A 15,066-nucleotide genomic window follows, 5' to 3' on the forward strand; every position below is an offset into this window, starting at 1 on the left:
TAGTTAGTCAATCAATCAATCAATATGATTTTAATTTGTGTAGCACTTTAACAATGTCTCAAAGCGGTTTTAAAGCATTAATGAATGTATACGTTTAGTGCCTGTATGTTTGTTCCTTATAATCTTAAATTTATCTCTAATGAGCAGAGATGGCAAAACACATCTTTCACTCAAGCACCCAGGTAGCAAAGACTTCTGGCCTCTGCACTTTCAGATAGTTCAGATAGTAAGGTGATAATATTTTTATACACACAGCTGTCTACTCTATTCCTGTTTGCAACGTGGTTTTATTGCTCGCTATTAAAAAGGTTTTAACAAACAATAATTTGAATTATGAATAATGGTAATTTTAGATGAAATCTGGATTATAATCTACAGTATTGTTCAAAATAATAGCAGTACAATGTGACTAACCAGAATAATCCAGGTTTTTAGTATATTTTTTATTGTTACGTGGTACCTTATAAACAAGTTACCAGTAGGTGCAGTAGATTCTCAGAAAACAAACAAGACCCCGCATTCATTATATGCACGCTCGTAAGGCTGTGCAATTGGGCAATTAGTTGAAAGGGGTGTGTTAAAAAAAAAAGCAGTGTGGCATTCAATCACTGAGGTCATCAATTTTGTGAAAAAACAGGTGTGAATCAGGTGGCCCCTATTTAAGGATGAAGCCAGCACTTGTTGAACATGCATTTGAAAGCCTGAGGAAAATTGGTCGTTCAAGACATTGTTCAGAAGAACAGCGTACTTTGATTAAAAAGTTGATTGGAGAGGGGAAAACCTATAAAGAGGTGCAAAAATTATAGGCTGTTCAGCTAAAATGATCTTCAATGCCTTAAAATGGAGAGCAAAACCAGAGAGACGTGGAAGAAAACGAAAGACAACCATCAAAATGGATCGAAGAATAACCAGAATGGCAAAGGCTCAGCCAATGATCAGCTCCAGGATGATCAAAGACAGTCTGGAGTTACCTTTAAGTACTGTGACAGTTAGAAGACGTCTGTGTGAAGCTAATTTATTTTCAAGAATCCTCTGCAAAGTCCCTCTGTTAAAAAAAAAGCATGTGCAGAAGCATGGTGCATGGTGGTGCAAGCATCATGATATGTTTCTCCTACTATGGTGTTGGGCCTATTTATCGCATACCAGGGATCATGGATCAGTTTGCATATGTCAAAATACTTGAAGAGGTCATGTTGCCTTATTGCTGAAGAGGACATGCCCTTGAAATGGTTGTTTCAACAAGACAATGACCCCAAACACACTAGTAAACGAGCAAAGTCTTGGTTCCAAACCAACAAAATTAATGTTATGGAGTGGCCAGCCCAATCCCCAGACCTTAATCCAATCAAGAACTTGTGGGGTGATATCAAAAATGCTGTTTCTGAAGCAAAACCAAGAAATGTAAATGAATTGTGGAATGTTGTTAAAGAATCATGGAGTGGAATATCAGCTGAGAGTTGCCACAAGTTGGTTGACTCCATGCCACACAGATGTGAAGCAGTTTTAAAAAACTGTGGTCATACAACTAAATATTAGTTTAGTGATTCACAGGATTGCTAAATCCTAGAAACAAAAATGTTTGTACAAAATAGTTTTGAGTTTATACAGTCAACGGCATACACTGCTATTTTTTTAAAAACTAATTGCCCAATTGCACGTCCTTAAGAGCGTGCATATCATGAATGCTTTCTGAGAATCTACTGCTTCAACTGGTAACTTGTTTGCCACGTAGCAATAAAAAATATACTAAAAACCTGGATTATTCTGGTTAGTCACATTGTACTGCTTTTATTTTGAACAATACTGTATAATAAAGTCAAACCTATTACATATTTTTTTTAAACCTTTTTATGTACAAGACAAGGCCAAATCATCCATATTTCTTCTCTTAACTCCTAAGTTAAATAAAATAAATAAATAAATTTAAAAAAAATCAACCAATCAAGTCGCATCTAGAAAACGCAATGGTTCATGGTTTTGCAGTTTTTACCTTATTCAATGTCACACACTTAATCTTGTACCTTTTTTCTTTTTGTTCTATTTTCAAATATTTTTTCTTCAGTTGAAAGTGTGTAATCTTGCAATTTAGCTGTTTGGTTTGGTTAATGGTTTAGAACACTTTAACCAAGACAAAGCGTAGATAGGCGTAAGATAGAAACAAGATAGGCGTAACCACTTGACATTTGCGGCCACAGAAAAGAAAATCGATTCCACCCTTAAAAGATGGTGATATGTGGCCTCGGGTAGGGATGGTGGCAGGAGAGAGAGGATGAAGAGAAAAGAACATAAGGAGAGTACAACTGGTTAACAGATTTTTGACTTATTTGGATGTTAAGTTGTGTGCTCAATGCCGCTTTTTCATGAACTGAAACATCGCATCAATATTAAAACATTTTTTTATTTTTCTATGCATTGCTGTATTTGGGCCAATTTAAAGTGGTTTGTGTGGCCCATCACTAGACCAAACTAATTTTGCTATGTGGGTAGAAGTATATACCCATATACCCTGAAAGAATTTGAAGTACTTACTACACTTTTTCACTCAAGTTAAAGTAAAGAAGTTTGGGCTCTTACATGTACTTAAGTAGCCATTACTACTACCTGTTTTATTGCCACGCTTGTAACTGGAACTCGCATCATATTAATATATTAATAGTATATTAATATATTAAGGCTGAACAACCACCATATAGAACACAAGCAGAGAAAAAGTTATTCTCAGGTGATCAGGAAAATCTCTGTACTCAGTCATGGTTGCATCGCTGACTCCGTCTGTCTCATCCATATCCCCAAACTTATTGTTGCATTCAGCTGTGCTCATTGTTAACTTCGTAAACTAGCCTACATCTGTGGTGTATGAGAGCCAGGAAATGATACACCAGTGGTAGAATTCAAAAAGCCACAAAATAAAAATAAGTAGGTTGATGAGCTGAAAACAGAGCGCAATGAGAAGAACATTTATTTTGTGAATAAATTAAAGTAACGAGCTTGGTTTTAAAAAGAAATAGAAAGTACAGATATTTGTGGAAAAAAATGTAATGAGGGAAAGTAAAATGTTGTCCAAAAACTATATAGTGAAGTGGAGTACTGACACCAGAAAAATCTACTTAAGTACAGTAACAAAGTATTTCTACTTCAATACTTTCCATCTTTGCTAATGAACAAGTTTTGCCTGTGGTGAATGAAAACCTCCCTGAGATTGCATTTGAAAAAAACCTTTGAGAGAGAGAGAGAGAGAGAGAGAGAGAGAGAGAGAGAGAGAGAGAGAGAGAGAGAGAGAGAGAGAGAGAGAGAGAGAGAGAGAGAGAGAGAGAGAGAGAGAGAGTTTAAAGACACTATACAGTGTGATCGGGGTACAGGTAGGGACTCTGGCAAGACTAGAGAATACGAGTGTCAGATAATCAATCAGTCAGTCTGTCTAATTAATCTAATTAATTTTTTATTTCAGCTACAATTAACCTAAGGCCGGCAAATAAATCCAGGGTGGGGCACTAGTGCTTCCACACCACACACATACACAACTGTTTCTAACTGCCATATTGCAAGTGTAGCTACAATTAACTACAATGTCTGATACCCTCACATACATGTTTAATAACTGTGATTAAACAAGAAACTTTACTCACTCCATATTAATAGTTATAGGACTTTCCTTGTTAACTAACAACAAATATTATTCTGTTGGGCTGCAACTAACTATTATTTTGATAATCTAATAATTGGATGATAATTATTATTATTTTCGATTAATCAGAATAAAAACAATTAACGATAAAGAACCCTAATTCAATTCAAATTCAAGTTTATTTCTATAGTGCTTTCAACAGTGGACATAATGGACAATGGACAAAGCAGCTTTACAGAACCTAAGAATTAAAGTGAATAATGAGTATTTATCCCTGATGAACAGCCTGGGGTGACTGTGGCAAGAAAAAACTCCCTAGATGAATGAGGAAGAAACCCTAAGAGGAACCAGACTTAAAAGGGGAACCTGTCCTCATTTAGGTGATATCAATGGTGTGATTCTATTCTTAAAACAATACAAAACACTGGAGAGTGAGAACTAACATGAGCACCGGAGTGTGTGTGATTATGAGTAATGTCCTCACTACAGTCTTATACAGTCAGTAGAGAAGGAAAGAAAGAAAGAAAGAACGAAAGAACGAAAGAACGAAAGAACGAAAGAAAGAAAGAAAGAAAAGCAGTGGAGAGGAATTAACAAGCACAAGTTGATAATGTGATTTTGATCAGATTTACTGGAGTACAAGGTTATGATATGTGAATTCAGGGTTTAACTATATTTAATTTTGAGATTTTAAAGCTTATAGTGCTGCTTGTTGAGGAGTACATTGGGGATTTTTCCTTTGAACAAATTCACTCATGCTGGGTTGTTTCTTCCTGTAAAATAAATAAATAAATAAATAAATAAATAAATAAATAAATAAATAAATAAAATTTGAATATGCATGGTGTAAATTGTGTCAACCAACATTTGTATTGTTTTTAATGAAAATTGCAGATGGCAAGTTGACAACCGTGCTTTAAAAAAATACAGACAATTTGTACAGTTTTGAATATATAAGCATCTGGAATATAATTAATTGAATTGTGTATAATAATTAAATGATATATGCATAAATTAAATATAAATATATAAATATTGAAAACAAGCATTTGAACTTAGTAAAGCTGCAGTAAATCATGGTTGAAAACACATAAGTTACTGTTGTAGTAGACAAATGCTATAAAAAAAAAAGAGAATAGCACGGAGACACGCAACAAGCTTGATTTAAAAAAGAAAGTGAAAAAAAATATGCATTTTTGTACAAATGAATAAGCATATGCTGACAACCACAACAGTGACTAAACATGTACTCGTTAACTGCTGCTGTAATTTGCTGATTTTTGAATTAGTGTATGTTTGCACCGTTTTAATTGAATCCATTACTATGTTGTGAGCGAGCTGATTGTGCGACCTGATGCTCTCGAGTCACAACAGAACAGATCCAGAGCGACTGTCCCGAAGTTACAAACAAACAGTTTGCACAATAGCCCTTCATTTTCACATGCTGAGTATATGCAGTATTAGTTTAGCGTGCTTCTGTTTCACCTTTATCCGTGACGCCAGTGTGTTTTCTTTTCCGGCTGGCGGTTGACCTCTCTGCCAATTTTGCCATCATGCTAACCCGTAACTTAAGCAGCCTTCATTATTGATTTTATCAATTAGTTGATGCAGCCCTATATTAATTCGTTTATTCTTATAAGCAGAAGCCATAGAACACATTGGAAAACTTGGGAATCTTTATACAGGTAGTAATCCAAGCAAGCCAGAAACACCGAATGTCCATGACACACTAGTGAGAATTGTATTCACAATAGATTTTTCCATTCGTGTCGCAGAAGGTACCGGACAATGTACAATACTTTTTTGTCTATAATTTGTTTGGGTAGAAAAACAAATTATTTCAGAAACCAACAACATGATTCAGTACAGGGACATAAATCAGCAATGGATTTAAGTGCATGATTAGTAAAGTGGTATTGAGGAGATTGTTCTTTATTGCCATCTGACACTGAAATGTGTGGGTTATTTTTGTCTGGTTAGATGTGATGCTTACCAGACAAATAAAGATTAACATTTTAATGAAGGCATGTTGAATGCTTGCATGGTGAATGTGGTCACAGTCAAAGTGGTTTAAATGATTATTTTTATATTTGAGGTAACAAGACCAAATGAGCTGGTTAGAAAAAATGTGGCCAAAATATCCTGTGCATATATGTTTTACTTCCTAAATGGCAGATCAAACACAACTTCTGCTGTGTCAATTTAGTACAATTCTTAACACTGATATTTTGGCCTTGATTTTAATGTAGGCAACAACAAACATTGGTAATTCAGGAACATAGTGAGATATGGTGAATCATGGGTGTAAAGATTTTGTAGAAGCCCATGTAGAATGCACCTACACAGAGAAATCCCTTTAATTTACAGGAGAATCTACAAGGATTAAATATGTGATTGAGAGTACTGAGCGATTATCCCATACAGATTGAGTGTTCCTGAAGGAGAAAATGGAGAGAAGAGCCTTTTCTAGGCATCTACAAAGGCACAGTTTAATTAAGTTACAACTGGTGTTTTAAGCTGAGATGATATTGAATGTTTAACATGGCAAAATTAAAACAACCTGAATATTCAAACTTATCTGACGAAAGGTCTGAATGTCTCCAAGAGATGGCAGTAAATACTCCAGGTTCAGTTGGAGTGCATTCTTTAAAACAAAAAAAGAAAAAAAAGGTTATAAACAAATGTCTGATTATGGGTGGGATGTTTGTGTTGGAAGGATGGACTCAAATTACATCATGCTATTATTTTCATTAGTGACAGCCTTTAGTTGACCAAAATGTAAGAAAACAGGGAAGTACAAATTGATCTAGATTTAGAGGCCAAACCATGGTGAGACTATTTAGAGAACCATGTGTAAGAAGTAATAACTGTTTAGAGACTATAGTTAACCGATCCTCCACCTTTATCAAAAAATGATACGCTGCCACTAATAAAATATGCATCCTTAGCATGTCCTCAAACATAAAAAGAATAAAAAACTAATTATACATGAGCCTATTGTCTTGGAATGTAAGGGGTTGCATGTGAACGTGTTTAGCCTTCTCATGTCTGTGCATGTGAATTTCTCCACCATGTTCCAGAAACCTTGCCAGCTGCTCTTGAGTGTCAGCATATGAGTTTAACCCTAACTTGTAAAAAAAAAAAATTATGATAAGGTTCCACCTTTATGCGAATACACAATAGTACACACCCTTGTGCACAGACGTTTTCATGCTTCACCTTTGATTCTTACAGCAATCAGTTTCAGAAAAGTTTGGACCTTTCGTTAGACACAGGCTCAGTGTTAACTAACATTTCACCAGTGTCTACAGATAAGCAAGGGGAAGTTGGCAAGCACCTCAGAGGTCAGTTGCGTGTGCCAAAGAATGCTACAACAACTTTAGTATACTTTGGCTAAACTGTACGTTGCTTTTTAAGTTTTGATTGCTCCACAGCTAGAGTACAACAAGGTCAAAGAATCTTTTAGCTCACACCCTAAGAGAAAGCAAGTCTGCTCCTATTTAGACATTAAACAGGCTGTTTATGATTGTCCTGATAATGCCAGATTCACATTTGCAAAACCAGGAAATAGGATTATGGAAAGTTACTGGCTCCTAAAGCTATCCAAAGGGGAATTTTTTATCATAACATTTGAAGAGCCTAAATGTTGCCCTCTTAGCATTGTGCAATGATTTTCAGATTTTATATGGCTCATTTAAAAAATCTGGTCTTTTGTTTTCTTAATGGACAAGTGTTAACACGCTGTGGCAATGCAAAAAGCCTTCGACTCTAGACTTGCTCTGTACAACATTTCCTTGTGAAAGCATTTTATATGCCAGGAAACACATCCCGAACTTATTTATACAATATAAGAGTTTAGAGCAAACACATTTGAATAGCGGCAAGTACAGAGGAAGATTGTCACTCTAAATACTTCCTGTTCAATCTGTGTTACACATAAATTTAGCACACAGCTTATTCTTACTAAACATATTTTGGTCACATGGGTTTTCTTCCCATCATATTTAAACAGAAGTACTCTGCCTGCACCCTGCATTCATAACACAATCATATGCACTGCACAAATAAAGAAGAGTAATGGACAATTTAAGCTTACTTCAGCTTCGCAATCAGCATTTTGGAGCAACTGTTATCTTTTTTTTTTTTATATTAGTTTACTAATAGGACATTTATGAAGCCATTGGGAAAGTGTCCGTTTGTCTTTTCTTTTTTAGGGATTTGGAATGAAATGATCAATGTGCTGGTGGTCCATTTGCATTCCTCATGCAAATTATCTTTACTATAATATTCTATATTTTCTTTATAGTAGATTTTATTATTATTTTTTTTTTTAGAAAACCCATTTGCCAGCTAAATAAATGAATTTAAAGCCCTCAAACTTATATAATAATAAATAATAATAAAATGTTCCTTTACACATATACACTTGCGATCAAAATTAGAGAACAATTTATAAACAATTGAACAATTTTGAAATAATGTCATCTTCACTGCTCAACAGTTGAATGAGTTTTTGTCCTGTCTATACCATGCTACCAGAACACCTTTTTCACAAAATAACTAAGGCATTTAAAAAAAAAAAAAAAAACATTATTTTGCAGAAAACACACTGATCAAAATTAGAGAACAACAATGACTGTAGCATGGAAAAAGATTACAACAAAATTTTCTGAAGGTTACAACAGTCAGCAATTAGTAGGAAATGTACAGGCCTCTGCTCTGAATGACTTCAGCACATCTGCGGCCACAGGACAGCACTAGACTCTCACACTGCTCTGGTGTGATTTTGGTCCACTCTTCTTCCAGTCTCCTCCACACTTCAGTGATTGTAGTGGGTTTCTTGGCCATAACTTTGTCACCAAGCATTTTCCAGAGGTTCTCTATTGGTTTGAGATCAGGACTCTGGGCAGGCCATGTCATTATTTCAATGTTTTCAGTTTTAAGGAACTGCTTTACCCGTTTTGCTGTGTGACATGGAGCGTTGTCCTGCATGAACACTGTGGGCTGATTGGGTGATGAACGCATGGAAGGAACCATATGTTGTTGAAGAAGGTTCTGATAAACATTTGCATTTACTCTGCCATGTATCTGTATAAGAGGCCCAACTCCTGCTGCAGAAAACATGCCCCAAACCATGACACTTCTTCCCTCACTTTTCACTGACTTCTTTACACACTTTGGGTTCAGTCTTTCTCCAGTTTGTCACCGAACATAATGTTTCCCATTGGACCCAAATAAATTAAACTTGCTTTCATCACTGAAGTGGAACTTTTGTGTGGACAGTTCTCCTCTGTCCACACAACATGCTCCTCAGCAAAGCTTAGTGTAGCCTTTTGATTCTTTTTGCTCATGAGAGGTTTGGTCACTGCAGAGTGGGCTTTCAGTCCAAATGCTCTTAAACGTCGAGACACTGTATGACGAGACCGATCCTTACCCTGTTCAGCCCTGAACTGGTGAGCAATTCCAGCTGCAGTGTGAAAACGATTGCCCATTGAGATCCTCCGCAGTATCCTGTCCTCTCTTTTATTTGTCTTTCGTGGACGACCAGCCTTCTTGGCGGACTTGAATGAGTTTGTCATGTTGTAAAGAGTCAATATTCTTGAAATCACAGATTTGGAACGACCAACTTGTCTTGCTATGGCTGATAGGGTCATCCCTTTGGCCTTCATCTGGACAACCTGCTGCTGGAGGCTTTCAGTCACTTTAGAACGGCCCACGGATAATCAAGGAAATTAGCACCAGGTACCAGATTAACACCAATAACTGGGAGGTATCTGAAAGTGTTCTCTAATTTTGATCAGTGTGTTTTCTGCAAAATAATGTTTATTTTTTTAAATGCCTTAGTTAATTTGTGGAAAAGGTGTTCTGGTAGCATGGTATAGACAAGACAAAAACTACTTCAACTGTTGAGCAGTGAAGATGACATTATTTCAGAATTGTTCAATTGTTTATAAATTGTTCTCTTTGATCGCCAGTGTATGTAACTTTGTCAAAGTATCAGAAATGTGCCAGTAGCACATGACTCAAACCCTTATGTATGGTCAGTGCAGACTTTGCTGAAGAGATGTTTTGTTAAAAAAAAAAAGTCAGAGAAAGAACAATAGCGGGTGGCACTGTGGGTTGAGCTGCAGCCTTGCAGAGCTACTGAGAGTTTGTTCCTGAGATTGAGATACTCTCTACATGGAATTTTCCATGGTCTCCTCCATGTCTCTTTGGGTTTTCTCTTCATTCTCTGGATTTATCCTCTGTTCTATTTGAATTTAAAATAACAGACAAAGATACAAGCCAAATACTGGATAAAGCTTTGCTCAGTATATATCATAAATATGTTTCATTTACAGAATTTTTTTTTTTTTTTGCAGATTTATTAACATTTGTACTCAAACTGCATTTAATGTAATATGTTTGTGCAAAATATTATGATCCGTTTTTGGTCCATCAAGTGCCATTTGAACTCATGCTTGAATAGAAGAGAACAGGCATGAGGTACATCTGACCTTCTGTACAAAGCAGTTGTCATGGTCTATGTCACAAATTTGCTTACATTAGAAACATTGCAATAGAATATTAATCACTCAAGATATTGAACATTCATTGTTTAAAATATTTAACATTCTAAAATATTAAAATCTGTTCTATTTTTGAACTTATGTTTCAAAGGATAGTACATCATCTTTCAATCATGAAGGCAGTGCTATGGCATGGGCATGTTTGTCAGTCAGTGGAACTGGGTCACTGGTGTGACTGCTGGTAGAAGTAACAGGATGATGTGTAGTGTTATAGTGTATAGAGTTATACTTTTTGCTCACGTTCAGTCAAATGCAGACTGATGAAACAAACATACTGCAAAGCCAAAGTTCCTTATGTGAAAAAAACAAAACAAAAATATTTAATGTTCTTATACCAGGCATTTTATGGCCACCAATCAGCCACAACATCATGACCACCTGTCTAATGTTGTGTTGTTCCCTCTTTGGCTGTCTAACCCACTTACAGGTGCCATGAAGAAGAGATAATCAGCGTTATACACTCACCAATTATAATGTTATAATGTCATAATGTTATGCCTGGTCGGTGTAAATGTCAGTCACCCAGTCACCTGAACTCAACCCAACTGAGCATGCTTTTCACTTACTGAAGACAAAACTAAAGCTAAAAGATCAACAACAAGAAATAAATAGAGGCAGCTGCAGAAAAGGCCTAAGTGGAAGTTTGCAGTAAAAGCTAATATTTGGGAAAAATTCCCATCCCTTAACCTGCAGCGCAAGAAAATAAACAACCCGCAGAGGTTATTTTAGCGTAGCCTAATTCTATGGAAAAACCAAAACGCATGCTAAACGGGTTATATTGCTTCATGGACTTTGGATAACATAGAAAACCATTTTAATGTAAAAACAACCTCATCTGGAACATAATATTGAGTCGTTCCTTACAGGTGATTCTTAATAAAGCCTTAATGGGTTTTGAAGTTGTTTTCATCTTTGCATAAAGCTACTCTGATTTTATCTAAGAAAAAAACTATCCATTCTTTGACCACATGATTTGCACACACCTAAGCCACAAGATTAGAAGTCACCATGCATAAGTGATATCCACTCTCAAAACACAATCAGATATTGCAGTGCATTGAAGCCTTGGTGGGTTTTTAGTTTACAAAAAGGAGCCTAAAGTGCTTTTCTTTTCCAAATAACTTTGTGCTTTTGGTCATATATTAATTAGTCTGTAGTTGTAATTGAAATAGTAGAGCGTCATATACAAGTTACAGTATGTCTGTAGACATTGTGTGGCATTGCATGCTAAATAAAGGCCCTGTGGTTTTAGTAAAGAGATCCCTGGGTGCTTCTCCAAACTACAGACTTCTTTGTCTGTCTTTCTGAAGAAAAAAAAACCCTCACTGAAAAAGCGAATGGAATTTTATGAACACTCTATTCAGAACATATGAGCCACAATGATGTCTGTCACTTCATGGCCTCATTAAAAAGAACTGAGCATGAAGCAAAATCAGCATGTGCCATGAATGAATGTTGCATTTTAAATGTTGTTCAAGAGGCAGCCCATTTGTTTGAACTCATTAATAAATGTTATAAAGCTCAAAAACACTCAAAAAAACTTTGCATTAGACACATGAGACATTTAACTTAGAGATATAGCATTTTTAAATTCTTTATTTTCAGAACGGATAAGAGAAAAAGGGATAAAATGACTTAATGTCTGATGATGTGTGTCTCTTCGGTTGCAGTTCTGCAGGCAACCAATGTGCAAAAACATGCCCTGCTCTCATGCTCAAGCAAGTCAAGTACAGCAAGACATTCTTAACTGGTGCAACGCTGCGAGTACATTCTTCAACACCCACAGATTTCCCTGTATTTGCAATTGCCGATCTCCCTACGGAATTCTCTTCACCAACTCCCTCTAGGCTAGGCCTAATCTTCTGATTATACTGACACGTTTGGTTTAATATAAGACTTTCACTAAGCAACTCGAGGATATTTGAACATGCACGCAGAGATCCTTGTTGGCTAGGAATGTCAAGGCTTTCTTGTTGAGACGTGCTAAGAAGTGTTTGCAACAAAAAAAAAAATTTAAGTGTGCTGCATGAGTTCAGCTTTATCTCGACACCAGATAAAATGCTTGCTTCACTTACTGTATGTGTGAACTAGCATTCGTTTTCTCAGTGTTTTTTTAGCTAGTATATTGCTTAGAGTACATGTAAAACCAGAAAATGTTTTAAACCATCATCATAAAACTTAACACTTATTCTAAAACTTTTCAAATAACAACTTTTTGACTGTATGTACTTTTAGCTGAGTAAATTTTTAGCATTTTCCACAGGATTTAGATCTTATTTTCATCCTACCATGGCTTCTTTATTTTTTATTATATCTTTTATTTTTATTATTTTGCATTTGCTTGTAAGTTGATTTTTTATGCAGATTATAAACATTTACTTAAAGTGAAAATTGATGTATAAATACTTTACATTAACAGGGCACGAAGCATGTAGACTTTTACAATAATGATTTACTATCTAATGAGTATATTCACTTAAACTGGTCTTTAGAAACCTGTTTCTTACTCTTGCACCTTCTCATGCACTGAGAAACTATTGATTTTAGTGCACAGGTTTACTCTAGCCACACCTTTTGGTTGAAATGGCTTCTTTTGATAAAGGACGTATGACTAAAAGGTGTGGGCTACACTCTTATCAGTCTTTTAACTGTCTACTGATATAAAGGCAAACAGAGAAACCAATTGCTTGCAGTGTAGGTCTAAAAACATCTAAACCCAGAAATCTTATATATACCTTTATAGTATTCACAGAATATTATGTCTTGTACTGGATCTGATTGAAAGGCCATGAAGGATTTGGATCAGAAAGATCATCAACAAAATATTATTGTATTGGTCCAGTAAATCTAGTTTGATGAGCTTCCCGGTGCCAGTGTGTTCAATAATCTATAATATGATCATGATAATATAAGCACTATGCTTGCGGCTGTGAAATATGCAACCTGTTAACAAAAGGAACGAATGGGGAATATACAGTATAGAGTCATGTACTGTAGATTCATATTACTCATGTAGACTATGGATAATTTCATGAATTCACGTTCCTCTATTTAGTAGGTTCACGTTTGCCCTGCCTTTTGTGGTGCCTTGTGATTGACAGTAACCTTTAACACACACACACACACACACACACACACACACACACATCCACATGTGTGTATCAAATCAGGTATTCTTCGCAGAAAGAAATCCAGGCAATTTCAGACTATCTTTTACATTTTGTCTTAACATTTGTATTTTTTATTTTAGTTTAATATATTGTGGAAAATGACGAGTGATGCGAGCATAAGTTTCTGAATTGGACTTTTAGTTTCAATCTTAAGATTTCAAAAAGAGAAAGTATAGTATTCCCAAATGACATCATAAGCAAATTTGCATATTCATTAATAATGATCATTTGTATATCAAAATGTATAGTATTAGAGTAAACTGTTATTTTTCTTAAAAAGTATTTGGTTTTGACACAACAAAATAATTTCTAAATATATACTGAAAACATTTTTTAACATCCCACTTACACACTGTCAAGTAATATGAAAATAGACATAAAAAGAGTAATGATGATCAGTGATCAGACCTTGGATATAATGGTCAGACATCAGTTATGAGATGTTTTGAACAATGCTGACATATGATCGGCTGTTAAGAATAATGATAAAAAGTGGTCAGTTGTTGGGAAGAATGGTGTTGAAAGATTGTTTTTTATATCATACATACATTCTTTATTATGTTATTTGAGAATATTATCTTCTGACATGTCTATCTATGCCTAATCTTTGCGCAGAATATTGTTTATTACTATATATATAACATATATTATTACCTACTGCACCTTCTGTACATTATCACCCTCATTCCTGTATATATGGATCTCACATCTTATTTATCTTACTGTTGTTTATTGTAAATAGGCTAATTATGCACTTCTGGTTAGCTGCTAATTCCATTTTATTGGTTCTGTACATGTATCTTGCACAATGACTAAAGTTGAATCTAATCTAATCTATCTAATCTAAATAATAGTGATCAGCAGTTAGTAATAATGCTATAGAATTGTTTGTTGGAAATCAATGATTGGTTGTTTGAAATAATAGCGATCAATGATTGGTGGTTGGGAATAAAGGTAATCAGTGATCTGTTTGCTATAATGGTGATCAGTGTTCAGTGGTTGGGAATAATGGTGATTAGTGATTGGTGGTTGGGAAAATAGTAATCAGTGATCGGTTGTTTGGGATAATGGTGATTACTGATCAGTTAGGAATGATGGTGATTAGTGATTGGTGATTAGGAATATTGACAGTGATTAGTTGTTTGGAATAATGGTGATCAGTGCATGGTGGCTGAAATAATAGTGGTTAGTGATTGGTTGATTAGTTTTGGAGAGTAATGAATAGTGATTGTGGTTGGGAATAATTGTTATGTATAATGATCATTGTTAGATCACCCAAATGCAACTGGTCACTGGTGGTTAATCGAGCACTTTTCTCAACCTGTATAACCAGCAGCTGTGGAAAACTTGTGTAATCAGTTATAAACCATTAGATTCCCAAAGAATTTTCACTCGTCACTATGTAGCAGTATCAAGTGGCTCTTCTAGCAAATCACTTCAATATAACCAGTGTTTATATCCACAACATTACAATCAAGAAGAGCTGGATAGTCTTGAATGAGGCTTTAAGTTATCGGTAATAGGTGCAATAAATATATTTGTTATGATAATGAATATTGCTACTCATGAAACTACATTATTTTAAGAAAGTAGCTGCTATGATAAATGCTAGTGCTGATTGTAGTTAAAAAAAAAAAGCAAAACCTACTGCAAACATTCAGAAGCCTTGTACATAGAGAAATGAAAGAACAACTCTTCGAAG

Source organism: Silurus aristotelis (assembly GCF_946808225.1).
Source record: "Silurus aristotelis genome assembly, chromosome: 14".
NCBI lineage: Eukaryota > Metazoa > Chordata > Actinopteri > Siluriformes > Siluridae > Silurus > Silurus aristotelis.